The sequence below is a fragment of the Aphelocoma coerulescens genome, chromosome 8 (assembly GCF_041296385.1).
Source record: "Aphelocoma coerulescens isolate FSJ_1873_10779 chromosome 8, UR_Acoe_1.0, whole genome shotgun sequence".
Taxonomy (NCBI): Eukaryota; Metazoa; Chordata; class Aves; order Passeriformes; family Corvidae; genus Aphelocoma; species Aphelocoma coerulescens.
In genome coordinates this window covers 29257567-29274476 of record NC_091022.1, presented here as the reverse complement: position 1 = coordinate 29274476, position 16910 = coordinate 29257567, and the positions used below count along the sequence as shown (strand labels likewise).

The following is a 16910-nucleotide window of genomic DNA, read 5'->3' as shown; positions in this document are numbered from 1 at the left end:
CTTGGACTATTTGTTGGAGCTGCTCATTTGCAGCCGAGGACAGTGTTAGCAGTAGGGTTAGTTTGGTAGTATTTTGAATATGTGAAGGAAAATACCAGGGGCTACCAGACAGAATGACAAGATCCTGCTTCTGTTTTTCCTCCCAGAGCTCAAAATGGAATGAATGGCCACATATATAACAATGATTAGGCTTTATGTTTGTCCTTGCCTGTCTCTGGGGTCTTTCCAAGCATTCCTGGAGAAATTCTCATAGGAGGCCTCTGACATAGGCGTGGTAGAGATGGACATAAAATGAGTATAGGTTGACTTATCCAAGGTCAGTGACAAAGCTGGGATCTGAACCAAACTCCTGAATCCCTTTTTGCATGTGTAACTACAAGACTGTGCAATCTCTGTTGGGATGCATGAAAGGAAGAGTTCCCCCTGTGACCAAAGCACAGTACAGTAGAAGATCTACCTTCAGAAACCAGTGATGAACTTCTGGAACATTCAAGACTTAATTCCATTTTTAGTATTTCCACGTGCTGGCTTTTCATAGAGAGATGTCAGTGATTTTTTGGGACAATGCTTTTCCACCAGATTGCACTGTGTGGGCAAGAATTATCATAACCTCTTCCTGATATGTCACTGACAGAAAGTAGAGCAGCTCCCCATTTTTCATGAAGAGCCACCACAATTTTTTTACACAGATCTTTTTGGTGGACAAGAGCAGTGTTCAGCAACATACTCTATTCAGTCACCTGAGGTATCTCTGGGGAAGTATCCAAACAGATCTTTAGTGGAATAAGAGAGCTGAGTTTCTTTGCATTTGAGAAAACTGAGGATGAGTATCAAATCATGATTAATCCTCCTGCTGAATGGCTGAAGGAGCTCGCTGTGTGGCTACAGCTATAAGAGATGGGCTACCATAGTTACTGATAATGCAGCAGATACTATTTTCAGTCAGTGCCTAATTGCCTTAGAGGAACTTATTAAACTGAAATCACTGTTGTGTGAGGAACTATTCACGTAGAGTATCTCCAGAGTGATCAAGATGATCTTGCTGTGGGCTACAATATAGATCAGTTAAATGTGAAGAGGGGTTTTGTGAGAAGGCTGACATCTTGAGAGCTCACTTGGCAAGGGATGGGTTTGCACGTTGTGCTGTATTTTAGTAAGATGTTAAAGAAATAATGGCTGATTCTCTTTTCAGATCTTGAATGCCCCCTCCAAAAATCCCACTTGAATCCAGCAAAGTGTAACATTGTGTATCTTGAAGTTCTGGATTCTTTGAAAGCACCGCCAAAAGCTCCTTCTCAAACATCCCTCAAAATTTCTCTGTACCGTTATTTGGTAGCCCTTTATAATCAGCACAGCTTGAGATACATTAATTAATTTAATGAAGGTAAGGCCTGTATTCCATCTCAGGGAATGCCCAGTTCTCATTAATGCTACTGGCTGTTCCACATGTGCACTGACAACAGCCCTATGGAGTTTTTGGCCCGTGATTTGCCATTTTTGCAGGATGATGCTGGTGTTACAGTGTGCCTTTTGCCTTAGCATTTCACGAGAGACACATACAGGCTTGCAGCTGGACAACACTGATGCTGACTAACTTGCCTCTGAGGTGAAACTGGGAAGTTTTTTGATTACTCTTTTCCTAGGGAGTCAGAAACCTTGACTGTGAATTATCAGTGAATTCACTGTCAATAATTATCCTGCAAATTACCTCTTATTTGCAGGTAAACATTTTTGCTCTGCGGGGTGCAGTGGTTTACTAGCAACTGCAGTGCTTATTGAAATTGGGTAGTATAACAAATTACATAGCATCCAGGTCTACAGGTATCAGTAGTGGGTATTTTAATGTTGCTTTGAGGTAATTCTTTTAAAAATTTGTACAGTGCTCTTGATTGTAACATTGAATTCATCTTTCTCTCAACTGATGTGTACAGGAATAGTTTCTAATCATTGTCCTGTTAGTACAAATCTAGTCAGGAGCCCAGGTGATCCTACTTCCCTATAGTTGTTTTAGCAAGTAATAAGTGACTGAGAGCTGCAGAAGTGACTATTGGAAAAATAGTTGAGAACTACACTTTTAGGTTTTTATCTTCAGCTCCTCCAGCTGTTCAGTGGAAATGATATCTTTGGCCTACAGATCTTACTATATAACTTTTAATGGTTTATCACATAATTGGTGATGGCACAGTGCATCATCAGGAGAATATAGGAATGATGACTTTAAATAAGCCTTACAATAAACACAAATGGAAGGTGTCAATCTTCACACCAGATTTTTTGCTCCTTGGCTTCTTGGTCATGTTTTTCAGCAGAGAGGAGGAACTGTGACCAAATACATGTTCTCATGTGAGAGTTTGTGTTGCAAAGTTACGGCCTAAAAAATACTTTACATTAAACCAGAGCAGATTGCTTATGGCAACTCCTGCATAATGAAGGAACACAATGAAGAACTGCAGTGCATATTGCTCTTCAGGTCTGTTCTATTTTCATAGTTGTTTTTTTTTCTAAAGTAGAAAATTGCATAGTATAATTACAAGTTCATTTGCATTCATATTACAAGCTGTGAGCTAGTAGTCTTTTATATTTAAAAAGTATTATTAGGAAGTGTGACTTGCATCCATGCATTTCAGAAATGGGAATGAAGTTTTATACTACTCAAAGTTCCTCCTCTTCTTAGTTAACTGCCAGCACCTCTCCTGTAAACTCTAGAACCTCAGTGAGGCCAGCAACACAATAAATGCAACTTCATTTTATCGTGCTTTGGTCAAAGGCTAAGAGCAGCTCATTTACTGTTTCCCCAACAAAAAACTTGCCTTTTGGAAACTAAGGATCCCCAGTATTTTATTGGACCTAATACATATAGACAAGCATGTCTCCTCAAGGATGCTGTCTGTTATTTCCTAATGAAAAAAATTACTTTATTTCTGTTTTAGTTCTCTTCCTAGATGGTGAAATTCTCACCCATAGGAAATTTTTGCTGCAATGAAGTTAACTACTAGAACTTACTTTTTTAAATTCACATTAGAATAAGTAGGTTCAATTGAGAATCTGACCTTTCATTTCTGTAATAAATTGAAATGAAGACAACAGGTCTATAACGAAAGGCTCCATTGCATCAACTACTTCTATAAATGTGGCTTGAATTTTGAATTTTTTATATTGTAAAGGTTATTACATGACGTTATTTTTTATGCTTAATACCTAATGTGCTGCCGAAAGAATAATTGAGGGAGATGAAACTGATAATACTTGAGAATGTTACCAGATCTGTGCATGTACTTTCAATCAATCTGTTCGCTCAGCCTTTCCCTCTGCTCCCTGCCCTGTTAAGTGTGTTGCCACATTGGTTCAGCTCTCCTGCCTGTCAGGTAGAGGTAAAATAACCTGTAGACTTCTTTCTACCTTGTGAGCATCCTGGTGATCCCGCCCTGGCTGTCATCCCGGGGAGTGCACATCAAGCAGTTGGGTATCTGCGTGTCCTGCAGAACATCTCGCTCGTAATTCCTGATCAGATCCAATCCTCTGTAATGCTCTGAGCCCTCTTCCCTGTCAGCCCAGGGAGACGTGGCCACTCAGCCCCGGGGGGTGAATCAGATCTATCTAGAGGCTGCAAAAAGCTTTTCTTGTAGTCATTTACCTCGGTTAGCGAGAGCAGCGCTGCTTTTATGCATTGATTGGAGATAATACTGGTGAAATGGCAATAACCTGGCAAATGTACTTCTCTCTGTATGTAAATCCTTTCGGGAAGTGCATGACAGCCTCTGTTTTCTATGGGTCTCCGTTTGTAAAGAAGCTGTTATCACAGAATAAGTTTAATGGGTCGTGAATTTTGTGTTGAAAGGAGAGTCTCTCCATGACTTCTGATCCTCCTGCAACAGACCTATTGGCTCGGCAGCGAGTGCATTAGGCTAAATATGCTTCCTCCATTGACTCTGAAGGTAACAGCCCTAAATGCCTCATTAAATTTTCATGGGTGACTGCGAGAAGCCATGAGAAAAGCAGCACACTGGTGGCGGTGTGGCGGCGGGGCCCCCGGCCCGGCTGGAGCCCCGCGGCCCGGCTGGAGCCCCGCGGCCGTGCGGGGGGAGCCGCGTTCGCGGGGCCGTGTGCGGGCTCCACGCGTGGGCAGCGGCCACCCCCCGCCCCGACTGACCCACTGACCGCCCTCCCTGCGCTCGGCCGCCCCGGGGAAGCCCCCGGTACCGATTCCTCCCGGCCGTGCTTGAGCGCGGTGCTGCGGGCGCGGTGCGGGCGGGGCGGGGGGCTCTGCAGCCGCTCCGCTCTGCTCGCCCACGGGGGCTGCCCCGGAGGCGATGACAGGCTGGGGACGAGCCGACGCGCCCAGCCCCCCCGCCCCGAGCGGGGACAGCCCCTCCAGCCCCCTCCTCGCCCGTCCCCCTCTCCCTGCCCAGCTGCACAGCGGCGCTGAGACCCCCAGCCCTGGGAGAGGAGGAGAAGGAGGAGGAGACCGACCCCTCATCAGCAGCGTTCCTCTGCCGCACACCTCCCTTTTCCCCTCCCTCTGGCCTCAGCGCCGCGCTGGCGGGGCCGGAGAGGGCAGGCGGCGCGGGAAGGCGGCTCTCCCAGCATGGACGAGCCATGTGTATCCTAAGGAATAACAGCAGCTGCTGCGCCCACGATGGGGAGCAGAGGAATGAGAGGAGGAGAGGGCTCGCTGGGGCAGGTGAGAGAGCCGCTCCCCTCTCCCCTGCGCGGCCGGTCCTGAGGGCGGCGCGGCGGCAGGTGCGGGGTTCGGGGGCACAGCGGGGTGCGCCTCTCCTCCTGCGAGCGGGGACCCCTTCCCCGCAGCAGGCACGGAAGGGCAGCTTTTCTCCGAAGGAAGTTTTTTTTTTGGCCGTCCTTCCCCCCCTCCCATCCCTCCGAGACGGGGAGAGGGCTGGAATCCCCTGCGAGTCGCGGGAAGTTGCCGGCTGCGGGGGGAGCGCGGTGCGGGGCTGCCCCACACCCAGCCGAGCCCTGGGGCAGAGGGCTGGGGGCGCTTTCGCCGTGCCCCGCAGCGGGGCAAGTAAAATAAAATCGAGGAGGGACCCACAGATGTGATGCGGCTGCGGGATTCCCCCCGGCCGCCCCCGCCGTGCCGGGGCTCCCTGGGATGCGCCGCTCTCGGGAACCTCGGCCGCTGCCGCCCCGCAGCTGGAAGCGCCCATCGGGAAGCGCCCCCCGCTGCCGGGCTGGGAGCCGGCCGAGGGCAGGGAGCCGGCCGAGGGCAGGGAGCCGGCCGAGGGCTGGGAGCCGGCCGAGGGCTGGGAGCCGGCCGAGGGCTGGGAGCCTGCCGAGGGCTGGGAGCCGGCCGAGGGCTGGGATGCGGCTCTTCTGCGCCGTCGCTGCCCTGCCCGGGAAGGTGCGGCAGGGCCGGGGGACGCCGCGCTGAGGAGCGGCGGGGAAATGGCGCCCGGGGCGGAGGGGCCGCTGGACGCGCAGGGCGCTGGGCGAGCTCGCCCTCACCAGCCGGGGACCCTCTGGGGACCGCCCGCTGGCCCCCGGCCAGCAGCCCCCGGCGCTGGCCAGCGGTGCGCGGGCAGGGGAGCGGGTGCAGAGTGACCGCTTGCGTTAGAGGTGCTGCGGGTTCCTGCGCCTCTCCCTTACAAGCCCCTACTTTAGGGAAAAAACCGACTCCCCCCTCCATCCCCCCCACGATCTGCGTGTTTTGGAGTGCTTTCTCCTCGGGGTTGTGCACGGCCACCGAGTCACCAGGAGCAGGCAGCCGGGAATGAAAGTTCAGAGCGCTGCTGGGCTGCCGGCCGTGGGAGGAAGGTGGGCGCAGGAGCTGCTGCCAGGCTGGAGCAGGACAGCGGTGACAGAGCCCGCAAGGGCCGGCAGGACAAGCACGGAACTGTGAACTCCCCAGAGCCACCACTTCCCTTTGGTGTTTTCCGGGGTGTTTTCACGCCAGGGAAGCTCAGGTTCATGACCGGCACATTTGAAATGCCTCTATGAATGGCGAAATGGTGAGGTGGGAAACTGGGACCAATAATCATAGTGAAGAACGGTAGATGACAAAACTGGTTTCTGGGCTGGAGAGTCGTGGAGCTGGCAGACGAATGGGAAGTTTTTAATTTCCCGACGAACTTCTGTTTCATTGTACGTTTCAAACCAGTTAAGTTAATTTCCAGGTCTTTCCCCGAAGTAGTTTTAAAAGCCAAGTCCTTGGAACTCTTTGCCATTTGTCTAAATTCTGAATGCATGTCTGAAGCATTTAATCATGTTTATTGTTTTCAGCCACTCAAACGGAATAAAAATTACTTATCGTTGACGAAGCTTATCTCGCAAGCTGTTTCACAGTATGTTTCCATTGCAAGACGCAGCGCTGTGTTAAACTACTGATGACTGTATTGTTTATTGTTCTTTCATTCCCCACCCTCACCCCCTGTAACACCAGTATCAATCTGTTCCTTACTGCTATACTCAAAAATAATGGAAGAGCAAGTTTTCACCAGTTTGGTATTTTCGCTCGTAGCTGAGATTTATGTCTTTTATATTTGCTCTTAAGCTGTTTTTCATTGGGTGTGCTAAAGGCAGCTGATGTATTAAAAAAGGAATCAAGGCATGAAGCTAAAAGGGACTTTCAAACTCTTGAGCTGAAACTGTGGGTGGAATTAGTGCTGGATTCATAGCATTGTTTATTTCTTTATCCACATACATAGCACCTTCCGAAGCATAGGATTCCTTGCCCCTTTGTCATTACCTTTTTATGTCATTACACAGCTAAAATGCACTGCTCACACTGGTCTAGAAATACAGATTTATTGTTTGGAGTGTTTTGATCTTGGGCTGTACCTCGTAGGTGATTTTGCTGCACTTTAACAGTATCTCAACACAGTGATGGAGGACACCATCATGTTTTCTTGTAGGATTACCTTTGGGACCTTAGTGACTGCACATATGAGTGGTTTCATCTTAGGAGGATTGAAATTGATTTTCTTCTTTTTCTTTTTTTTTTTTTTCTTAACTCAGCCAGTGAAAGACCCCTGTGTATGTCCTTTGACCCATGGCCTCACATGATGAAGTGAAACCAGTAGTGGAGGATGTAGACTTGAAGTAGCTGCTTCTAAAAAGTAGAGGTACCAGAATGAACCCCTTGTCCTGTTGGTCAGCCTGTGTGATTCTTTGGGCAAGGCATAGCTTTTAAAATTTGCAAAATTTGTAGAACTGCTGCATGTATGTATCAGAATAAATTTAAAACATTAACCTTGTGAAACTTTTTTTTTAGTAGTTTTGATGGGTCCTTGGTCAAGCAAAGGAAGATTGACCATTTCCTCTCATCCCTAACAGGCCCATTGTCTCTAAAGTATTTTATATTTCAAATTCCTTCAAGGTATTTGTGTTGAATTTAGCAACAGCCAAGCTCAGCAACTAAATATCAGTGAGGTGGGAGAATCTCTATTTTTACAGCCCTGTTTGCATTTTGAAGTGATAGCAAATACTAGGAAAGAGGAACACGATTTTCTAGATGTTATAGTTCAAATTAACTTTCCCAGTCAATATTTAGTCAAGGTCTTGATGGTTAAAGTTAACTGTCCAAGTCAATGTTTAGTCAAGGTAATGACTTGGTTTTTATAAACACTACCCAAGCATTCTTGCAGAATGAATCAGAGCTGCTGGATCACAATACGTTTGCTCAGCCAATTACTTAGGAATAAAACTACATTATTACTTGGTCTCTCATATGTCCTGTTCTGTTTGGCGTTATTTTAGCAGTCCTTGCCTTCAGCCCTTCTGTGGCTTCATTCTTACAGCACCAGCTCTGTCTTTAAGGCATTTATTTGCCTGGTGGTTTTGGGAGATGAAATAAGTCCTGCACTAACCTGTTTTTATGGGTAGGAAGATGAGGTGTGGAGATGCCAGGTGCTGGCTCCCAGAAGGAGGTGCAACATGTAGTGCAAAAGCAACATTTATTTAGCTCCAAGGAAGTCTTCAGGAGCCTGTGCTGGGCAGCTCCTTGTGCAGTGCTCAGGAGGAGATGAGCACTTGGGATAAAGCAATCATTAGCAATCACACATATGGAAACCATTTTGGTGTCTGGGACAAAAGTGATGAAATTGAGAATTGTTGGCATTGTTATTTACAGTGAAAGATGGAAGCATGTTGTGATCTGGGAAAGAATTGGAAATCTTTATTGTGATTCTTTGTTTCTTGGCATCTCTTTAAATGGGATCTTCATTCTTCCAGGATGGCACTTCAGTCTCTTAAACTGACACTAAAATCAGTCTGGACTTCCATTGTACCAGTGGTTTTTTTCCTTCTTTTACTTTATTTTTATTTTAATTGTACCACTTGCAAATGCATTCCCTGCAATTACATGGGTATTAGAGTAGATATTCATTAGGATTTTACTAATCTGAACCTCAAGTGCTGTTCTGCAAATTTGCCAGCCTTTGTAAGGCAGTGCTTGACTTCATCAGCTGCACTGTTTTATTAGGAGTATTTTGATACAGTAGAATGAAAAGCATATACTCTAAACCAAGTAATTAATCAGATTGAAACCTTTTCATTTTCATACTTTGATTTGTCACAAGGAGAGCCTGCAACTCCATATTTTGCCCTTAACACTAGTTTTTACCCAGTCTAACTGCAGCCAAATGACATTTCATGGTGGTGGTTTAAGAATTTCATCCATGAATCAATCTTCCATTTCTGTTTCAAGGCAGCAGAATTGTCACAACTTAGAGCAGGTGAGTGAACCTGGTACTGTGAGCTCCAGGAAGGGTACCTGTATCTGTGTATTTAATCTTACACTGCTGTCAAACACATGTTTGTGTGTTCTAGATGTAAGCAGTGTTTTAAGTCCTCGACTTTGTTCATTCAAGTGGTTCAGCCACGTGCACAAATCCTCTGTCAGAACCTACCAGTGTGAGCCTTGCTGGTGGCAGTGGGGTCTGCACAGCCTGTTTGCAGTGGTGGATCTCTCTCAAGGTGGTGGGTGCCGTATTGAAGAACCAGAGCAGAGCAAGACCTGTCAGCTTTTGTCTCTGAATCAGTGTATTGCTTTTTGTGGGGTGAGAGTGAAGCTCATTCCCTGGGATGACCCCGGTGTGTCGGTGCAGGTGCAGAGGCTGCTGTGTCCCCAGCTGTGGGGGAAGCAGCTGTCCAAGTCCCAGCCCTTCAAACAGCTGCATGTCCTGGCCACATCCATCCACAGTGGAGCAGCAGCATTGCTGAAGGGCTGCTTGTCACATCTTGCTGTGGCTCAGTCCTCTCCTTAGATATGTGAAGCAGTTGACATGAACTTACGGCCCTTGGAGGCGTGAAGATTTACTTCAGTTACTTATGGAAGCAGGGAGGAGGATGGCTGTGAGTGAGCTTTCGAAAATCAGTGTTCCTGAGCAGAAGCCTGCTGGGGGAGCAGGCTCCAGGCACTTTCCAGCCTGTGATCCTTTGCACTTTCTACAGAGAGTCATTCCATTACTCTTGGTTTAATGAGGATGCAGAGGTTACCCTTCTTTAAAGGGTATCTTAATATTATCTTTTTTATTTATTTCGTATCTTACGTTTTATATTCATATCTTAAGGGTAAGAATATTTTCTTATGTAAGATACACAGAAGAAATTCTTCCCTGTGAGGGTGGTGAGGTGCTGGATCAGAGAAGAAGAGAAGCTGTGGCTGCCCCATCCCTGGAAGTGTCCAAGGCCAGGTTGAACGGGGCTTGGACCAACCTGGGATAGTGGGAAGTGTCCCTGTCCATGGCAGGGACTGAAACTGGAAACTGGATGAGCTTTAAGGTCCCTTTCAACCCAAACTCTTCTATGATTTTATGATACATACAACATAAAAAAACCAGGGCGCTTGCTGGTTTTTTCTGTATTGAATTTTGTGTATCTCTGTGTATGGAGATATATATATAGAGAGAGAGAGAGAGAGAGAGAGAGAGATATGCAAATATTCATTTGCTGCCCTTTTTACTACACAAAGATTTCTCAGGTCTCCAGGTATTGTCAAGCAGTTACACTGAGAGACTCCCCACCCCTCCCACCACCAAGTAGTGATTACTCTTGTGGGTAGAGGAGCATCAGTTTCTTGAGAGTCTTTGCAATTCCCCAAGCCTGAAGGCAAATGAGTAGAAATTTAGTGGACCACCTAGTTCTTGACTCAGAATTCTCCAAAGAGGAGTCTGACCTAATTTATATTGTATTGGATCAAATAATCCTATCATGCATGTGTGCTTGCTGTTTTGTTTTCTTTTAGCAGGCATATTGCTGTCTTGCAAAGACTTCAGATTTAAATGTTGGGCAATGTCCCTGTGGTTTTAGGAGGTGCTTTTCCTCAGTGAGTACTTACTGGAAAATTACATTTAGAGGACACTTGTGAAGAGGAAGACAATCAAGACAGAATACTAAGGCTGCTAGAATTATTCATACCTGAGTGTGATGGGCTGTTTAGTACTGAGGATAATCAAGAGTCCTCTTATACAAAGTCTCCTTATTATTGCTAAAGATGGAGCTGGAATCTCCCCAAAATGCTTTTTGTAGCAAAATACAGTATGAATATCTCTGTTGTCACTGTGACAGGGATTCTGGTGGGGTTTGATGTGGGTGATTGTAGGGTTGCTGAGGATGTCTGTTGGGGCCAGCATGTTTTCAAGCTCACTGGGAGCTGATCAGCATCCAGGCACTGCAGCTGTGGCCTCTTTAAGCAATTTCAAGGTGTGCAAAACCCTTTTCTGGTGTTATTCTGTAGGTAGTAGCAGCCATCAGTCTGTTGGTCCCAAGATACACTCCAGAGCTTATCAATCTATCTATGTTTGTGTTTGGGAAAAGAACTTTCTGACCTGCACAGGTTTATTCTTGGGAAGCATAGGAAAGTTTTGAGTCTGCAGAACTTCAAGATCATACCACAATTCTTTGCTCTTGAATTTCTTGGAGAACTTGGATTACTGGGAATCCAGTTGATGTAATACACATTTCATAGTTTCCTTTTACATAACTGTCTTCTGCCCTACTGACAGATCAGTTACTTAGCAGGCATCAATATTGGTTGTTTCTTAACCTAAAGGATTATAATTTTTTTTTTTTTTTTTTTTAGTAATTGAAGTAACTGAGGGAAAATTTGTGGGTGGTCTTTTTTTACACCATAAAAAAAAGCTTCATTTCTGTTCCTGGTTACTTGAGATGCAGCTCAACAGACTGTGCTAAAACAGCAAAGAAGAAGAGCAGTTCAACTTGTTCAACCTTCCCTGGATTTATTCAGGTGCCTCCAGTATTTCCTCAGATCACACTGGGATGAAGAGATCTGAGCAGGCAGGGCTCAGTGCTCGTGCAGGAGCAGTGTCAGTGATGTGATAGCCCTTCCAGGACCTGTCAGTCTATGCCTGACACTGGCCAGAACACTGCAACTGGCATGTGCTTTTTGCCAGATTAACATGGATTAGGTCACTTGAATTCTCCCCTCATTGAGTTCATACCTTTCCTTTAATTCTCTCTCGTAGTATCTGTCAGGATTGATGGGGAGAAAGTAAAGCTTTTTCTGTATTTAGGATATTTTTAACAAACAAGTAGCATGAAGACTTTGCTTTAAGTTTTTTGATTTCCTTGTGTAACCTTTGTAAACCAAATAATTCTTAACCACTCATACTTGGCTTGTGGCTGTGGTGGGGTAGGAGACTCTGCTTCCTTGATCTTGAGGTTAGTGAGGATGTGCCACACTGATAACTTGGTGCTGTAGAGGATTCCAGGCTTAGGAATTTCCAAGTAGATGCCTAGTTAAGCCAAGCATAAAGGTTATTAGGAAAAAAAGCAAAATACTTCTAAACTGTAGTGCAGCACAGCTGATACTCAGGAAATTGTACTGCTCTTCAGTTCACCCAACAGTCAGTGCAGCAAATATTTTATTAGTATTTCAATTTTCCCTTTCATTCATTTATGTAAAAAAATACACAGTTAATTTAGTTTTATTGTTACTGCCTCTTATGTCAGTTTTCTTCAAGCTCCAGGGCCTATTAGCAAATTCAGACCTTTTAATGGCAAGATTAGATGACCTGTTAGGTGCTCATGTCTTAACTTTTAGCAGCTGTTCCACAAATATCAAGGGTCTTCCCAGCAGGTGGATTTTCCCTGCTTTTTAAACATAATGGAGGTTTTCCCATGCCAGGGTTTTTATTTCTGTGAATGTGCATACATTTGAAAATGTGTTTATTGTGCCACAGTAACACTGAGAGTGTCACTTGGAAATGTTGTGGCCCCTGTTTGTGGTTTTAAAACACCTGGTAGTTGTTTGCAGTAAAGACTCCCCTTTTTAATTGCGCTATAATTAATACAAAACAAATCAACAGGAAATGGTACTTCACACAGCATGCTGGCAGTTAGCTCAAGTTTAAAAACAGTAAAAAAAAATCAGTGAGTTTAATAAAGATTTTTTTATGAATGGGGTTTTTCTTTGTGGCTGCTGAAGTAATCAAATCTCACATTATGGCTTCGGGACAGTTTTCCACCCACCATCCCTGTGTGATAGTTTTTATATATTCTGACCCATTTTTCTTCTTTCTGAAAACAAGAGAAATAAAATGTTCGAGAAGTCCTAAAGAGGATAACAAATTGAATTGACCACTTACTGTTCCTGGCACTCAAATTTTATGGTCCTTACCTCCCTAGAGATGGAGTAAGCTATTCACCAGCACTGCGTGAGAGTTGCAGCTGATGAAATTTGGTCAAGTTCCTTCACATCAGAAGCACTACACTGATTTACATCACATGAGAGCTTGTCCCCTGTTGCTATGTTACATTTGTAGCAAATGCTAATTGAATTTGGTGCATACAGATCCTCAGAGAAAAGTGAAGAATTGTTACTCAGTGAATCCCACAGTGCCAGGCTTCAGTTTCTGGATTTCAGTGCAGGATGCTCCCGGAGAGAACATGAAATCTTCTTTATGCTGTCAAACAACACCAGAAAAATCACTCTGCTGCAGCCACTGCTGAGTTTGGGCTTGAAAAAGAGCAGCAAGTGATTTTCATAAGGGAGCTCTGGTTGCAGCTCTTTATTTTCTTCTTGGCAGGACTGTTGGTCCAGCAAAGTACCTGTATGTGGCTGTCCTTTTGAATGTAGAGTTTCTCATGTTTCATTCTTGCATAATTTGTTCTGTTGGGCTCTTGGAAGAGGTGAAGAGGTGGCAGAAGGAGGACTCTCCAAGGGATGGTTCTGTGCCTCACTAATCCTTGTAGAAGCAGCTGAGTTTGTTAACTTGGACACGATGCCCAGTCCTGACAACTGCAATTTAGGTGAGAAGGATCCTGTTCTCAGTCACTGAACTCGAGCTGCTTTTTTTCCAGGGAGCAGAGATCCAGGGGAGCAGATCATGCGCATCAAGCTTCGAAATATTGCTCAGGCTGTGTAGAAAACTAACTCTGTTCTTTATTGCAAAGATCATCTCTAGTTCAAAGAACAGACTGCAAGTGACCCGTACACATTGTGGGTGGCTGATTCTGCTAATCAGTGTTTGTAGATGGAGCTTTTTGGTGGAGATGGGAAGAAGGACAGTACAGAGAAGGGGAATAGTACAGGTAGGGTCATTCGTCTCGTGGGTCTGGGAACACAGGAATAAATTTTCTTGATGAGTAGAATGTTGATTTCCTTCTTTATGGCTGAAAGTGTGTACATAATTTGTAATGTGGTCAATGAGTAAAGCAGGTATAATATCAATTTTAGTGTCTGTTTTGGACTACCTGTAAGACTTTTTCTCATTTTATTGGGCTAGGCTGACCTTTGGCTGCTTCACAGTGATTAATCATTTATTCATTTATTAAGGAGATGTATTCTTAGGCTGAATGACAGTGAATGGCTCTTATTTTCATAGGTGCACATAAATTTTCATGAGAAAGACTGGCACTGGATTTTTCCAAGACAATCAGAGGTTTGGTTTGTTATGGGAAACAGGCATCAAGAAACCACCAGGAATTGTGCTGATTTAGTGTACGTCTGGTTTCTTCTCCAAAAAACCATTCTGGACATCAGTGTAGTTCACTGTTGTGTATTCAAACAATACTGGAAGAAACCAAAAGAACTGAAACAAGGATGTCTGGAGGATTCCTTCCCACTTTGCACCTGAATGTTGCAGGAGTTAGGTGAAAAGAGCAACTTAAAATTAAACTACAGTCAGCAGGGAACAGAAGTAGTTCATGATAGCTCTGTAGTTTTAACATTAATACAGCAGGAAGAAGTTCAGCCTAGAGTTCCAGGAAATGGTTGTACAGGTTTGGTCACTGCTGGCACACTTCTGTTGGACTGCATCTTTATCATTCCAGTATCACTGCATGAGATAAGATGCAGACATGACAACATAGTGTGTATTAATCTTGCTGAGTCCTGATGGTTCCAGCAAACGCTTCCTGTAAGAAGTTGGCCACAATGGGCACATTAGGGAGAGCACAGTGCTAAATAGAATGAATTGTGTATTCAGATGTACTTTAGGTTGTACATGACTTGCAAAAAGTGGAGAAAATCTTGTCTGCCTGTCTTGAAAGTGAAGGGGATAATGTCTGGAGGAACAGTTCCAATGCTTGACAATTAATAATAGCACTTTGAAAAGAAGCTTTTAGCAGAAGGCAGGCACATAGGTTACTGAGTAGTACAGAGAACAATGTAATTTTTGTGCTAATATGTTGAGATCAAATAACTCATTAATAGAATAATTTATAAGGGTGATGCAAGTAGGAGAGTAAAGTTCTTCTAAATATTAATCTACTGTATATATTATTTATTGTTGTAATAAAAGGTTGAGGAGTAGACAAGGGAGACTGAAATGCCTTGCAATTTCTAGTAGAGTTCACAAAGTGCTTTTTTAGAGGAAATTTCTTTTAAATGAAAAATGCTGGCGTAACGTTTTAGTGAGGTAGTGGTAATAACTTGTAAAGTTTCTTAATGCATCTCTGTGCAGTAATGTGAGAGGGAAACTTCTGAACCAAGGTTCTCTTCTGCAGACTGAACAATCCCAGCTCTCTCAGCCTTTCCTCACAGTAGAGCTGCTCCATCCCTCTGATCACCCTGGTGCCTCCTCTGGACTTGCTCCTACAGCACCATGTCCTTCCTGTGCTGTGCATCACACTTGGGAAGACAAATCTTAATTCTTGGCACCTATAAAAGAGCCCTGCGACCCTCACACCTCAAACCTCACGTGCCAAAGGTTGTCTTTTTAAAGTAGCCTGTTACATTTCATGGTTATAGCCTTAGGAGCTGTGTTACAGTGTACCCAAAATTTCAAAAATACAACGGGGAAAGCAGCTCAGGGAAGAGTCAGGGTGCAGAAAAGAAACAGCTGCTGTTACAGGTACAATGTGTTACTACTCACAGCCTCCCTTTTCTCTACTGAATAATTTTATATTTAACAGCAACTTGTGAAACAGTCTAATGATGTGTTAATAAACAGGAGTGGGATACATTTTGGTTGTTGGTTTTTTCAAAGGTTTTTTTATCTGCTGGCCCACTTCTTCAGGAGTGTGAGTAGATTATGTATTCTATTTCTGAACACTCTTTTTGTAGTACAAAGCTCCGCATGCTTCTGTCATTCAAAAACCTGACATGACTCTGAATCCCCTCCTGTGATAATTCTGATTGATTACTGGGGCTTTTAAGGCACTAATACCACCTGTAGAAGCATTCTTAGTATGTGACAGAAATGTATCTTGCTTATTTTGAGGAAGTGGAGTTCACACACATTCACAAAGATTTATAAAACAGCTCCTTGTAAACTTTTGCAGTGATTGTAAGCCAGACAGTGTGGGTAATGGAGAACTCAGCCTCCTTTAGATTTTGTGAAAGCTTTTTCATGTGTTTCTTGTTCTTGTGTGACATTCTGGCACCTGTTGGTGTTTGAAAGATGACTGCCACACTTCAGTGCACAGTTTTTGGGTAGAAAACAGCTTTACTGATGTTTTTCCTGGAGTTAGTCAGAGATGCTGTTCCTGCCATTAGGTAATCTTCATATATTATTGTTGTAGGAATGTGTTATGCTTAACAGGAATAAAATGTTGCTTGCCCTTGGTTTTATTCTGTGGTAAAACAGACATTATTGTGCTCTGGTTTAGTGCTTTGCTTTTGCTGTTGTGTAACTGTAAATCTCCCAGGGATTCTGTCCCCCAGGGATCCACTTTTCCTCGTGCCCAAGTGAGCAGTAAAAAAGCTTTTGCCCTGCACAGAAAGCTGTAAGTTCTGCACGTGCTTCCAACTTCAGTGTCTTCATCTATATTGGACACAGGTAGAAAATGTAGCACTACTTTCTGAAATAGCCATCAGAGCTTCCTAATGAGACACTTGGATTTTTTTCCTCCTTTGACAGAATTAAACGTTACCTATTAACCATAATGCTTAAATTGATGAAGTGTAAAACTAGTGAAATGGGTTACAGGGAAAGGAAGTGAAAATATTATGAACCATATGCCCTAATTTATGTCTTCTTAGAAAATTCATCTAATGAAATTATGTATTTGGAATAATTCAGCTTACGATATTCAACAAGAAGTACAGCAGTAATGGTAGGATGATCTTGCTTTTAATACAGTAAGGAAGATACAACTCCTTTCTGGGGAGGAACATCAAATCCTATTGTGTTGAGATCCATGTGCATCCTCAAGACCAGGTTTTCTTTTCCTGTGGACCTACACCATTTGGTTTAATTTAGAAGCTGTGACAGCAGCTTCTGCTGTGTTCCTTGTGACCTTAAATAGAGGCAAATGAGATGCCAGCTCTTCGTGTGAGTTCTTAATCCCAGTTTTCTGGTCCCTCTCCTTTCCTCATGGCTCTTTATCTGGATGCAGCTCCTTCCTCACAGATGATTGTCTCCATCCACTCTTAAGCTCCCCGCCCCTGGAAGCTGATTTTACATCTTGACTCCCAGGTTGAACCTCCCAAGTCCTCCATTATTAAACAGCAATCACAAATTCTTCTCTTCTGCTTCTTGTGATACAAG

General features: G+C 44.2%; 1 protein-coding gene across 11 annotated transcripts in view; it reads left to right on the top strand.

The window, feature by feature from the left end:
* Positions 1-16910, top strand: part of DAB1 (DAB adaptor protein 1) — a 271420-nt gene that overhangs the window by 123597 nt on the left and 130913 nt on the right. For 2 of the 11 annotated variants that reach the window (XM_069023513.1, XM_069023515.1), the window contains exon 1: positions 4358-4681. The exons of 8 other annotated variants lie outside the window; for them this stretch is intronic. The gene's annotated coding sequence lies outside the window, so the exon portion shown is untranslated. Of the gene's footprint in view, positions 1-4357; positions 4682-5571; positions 5967-16910 lie in introns of those variants that run through there. One more of the 11 variants, XM_069023516.1, reaches the window with a different exon arrangement.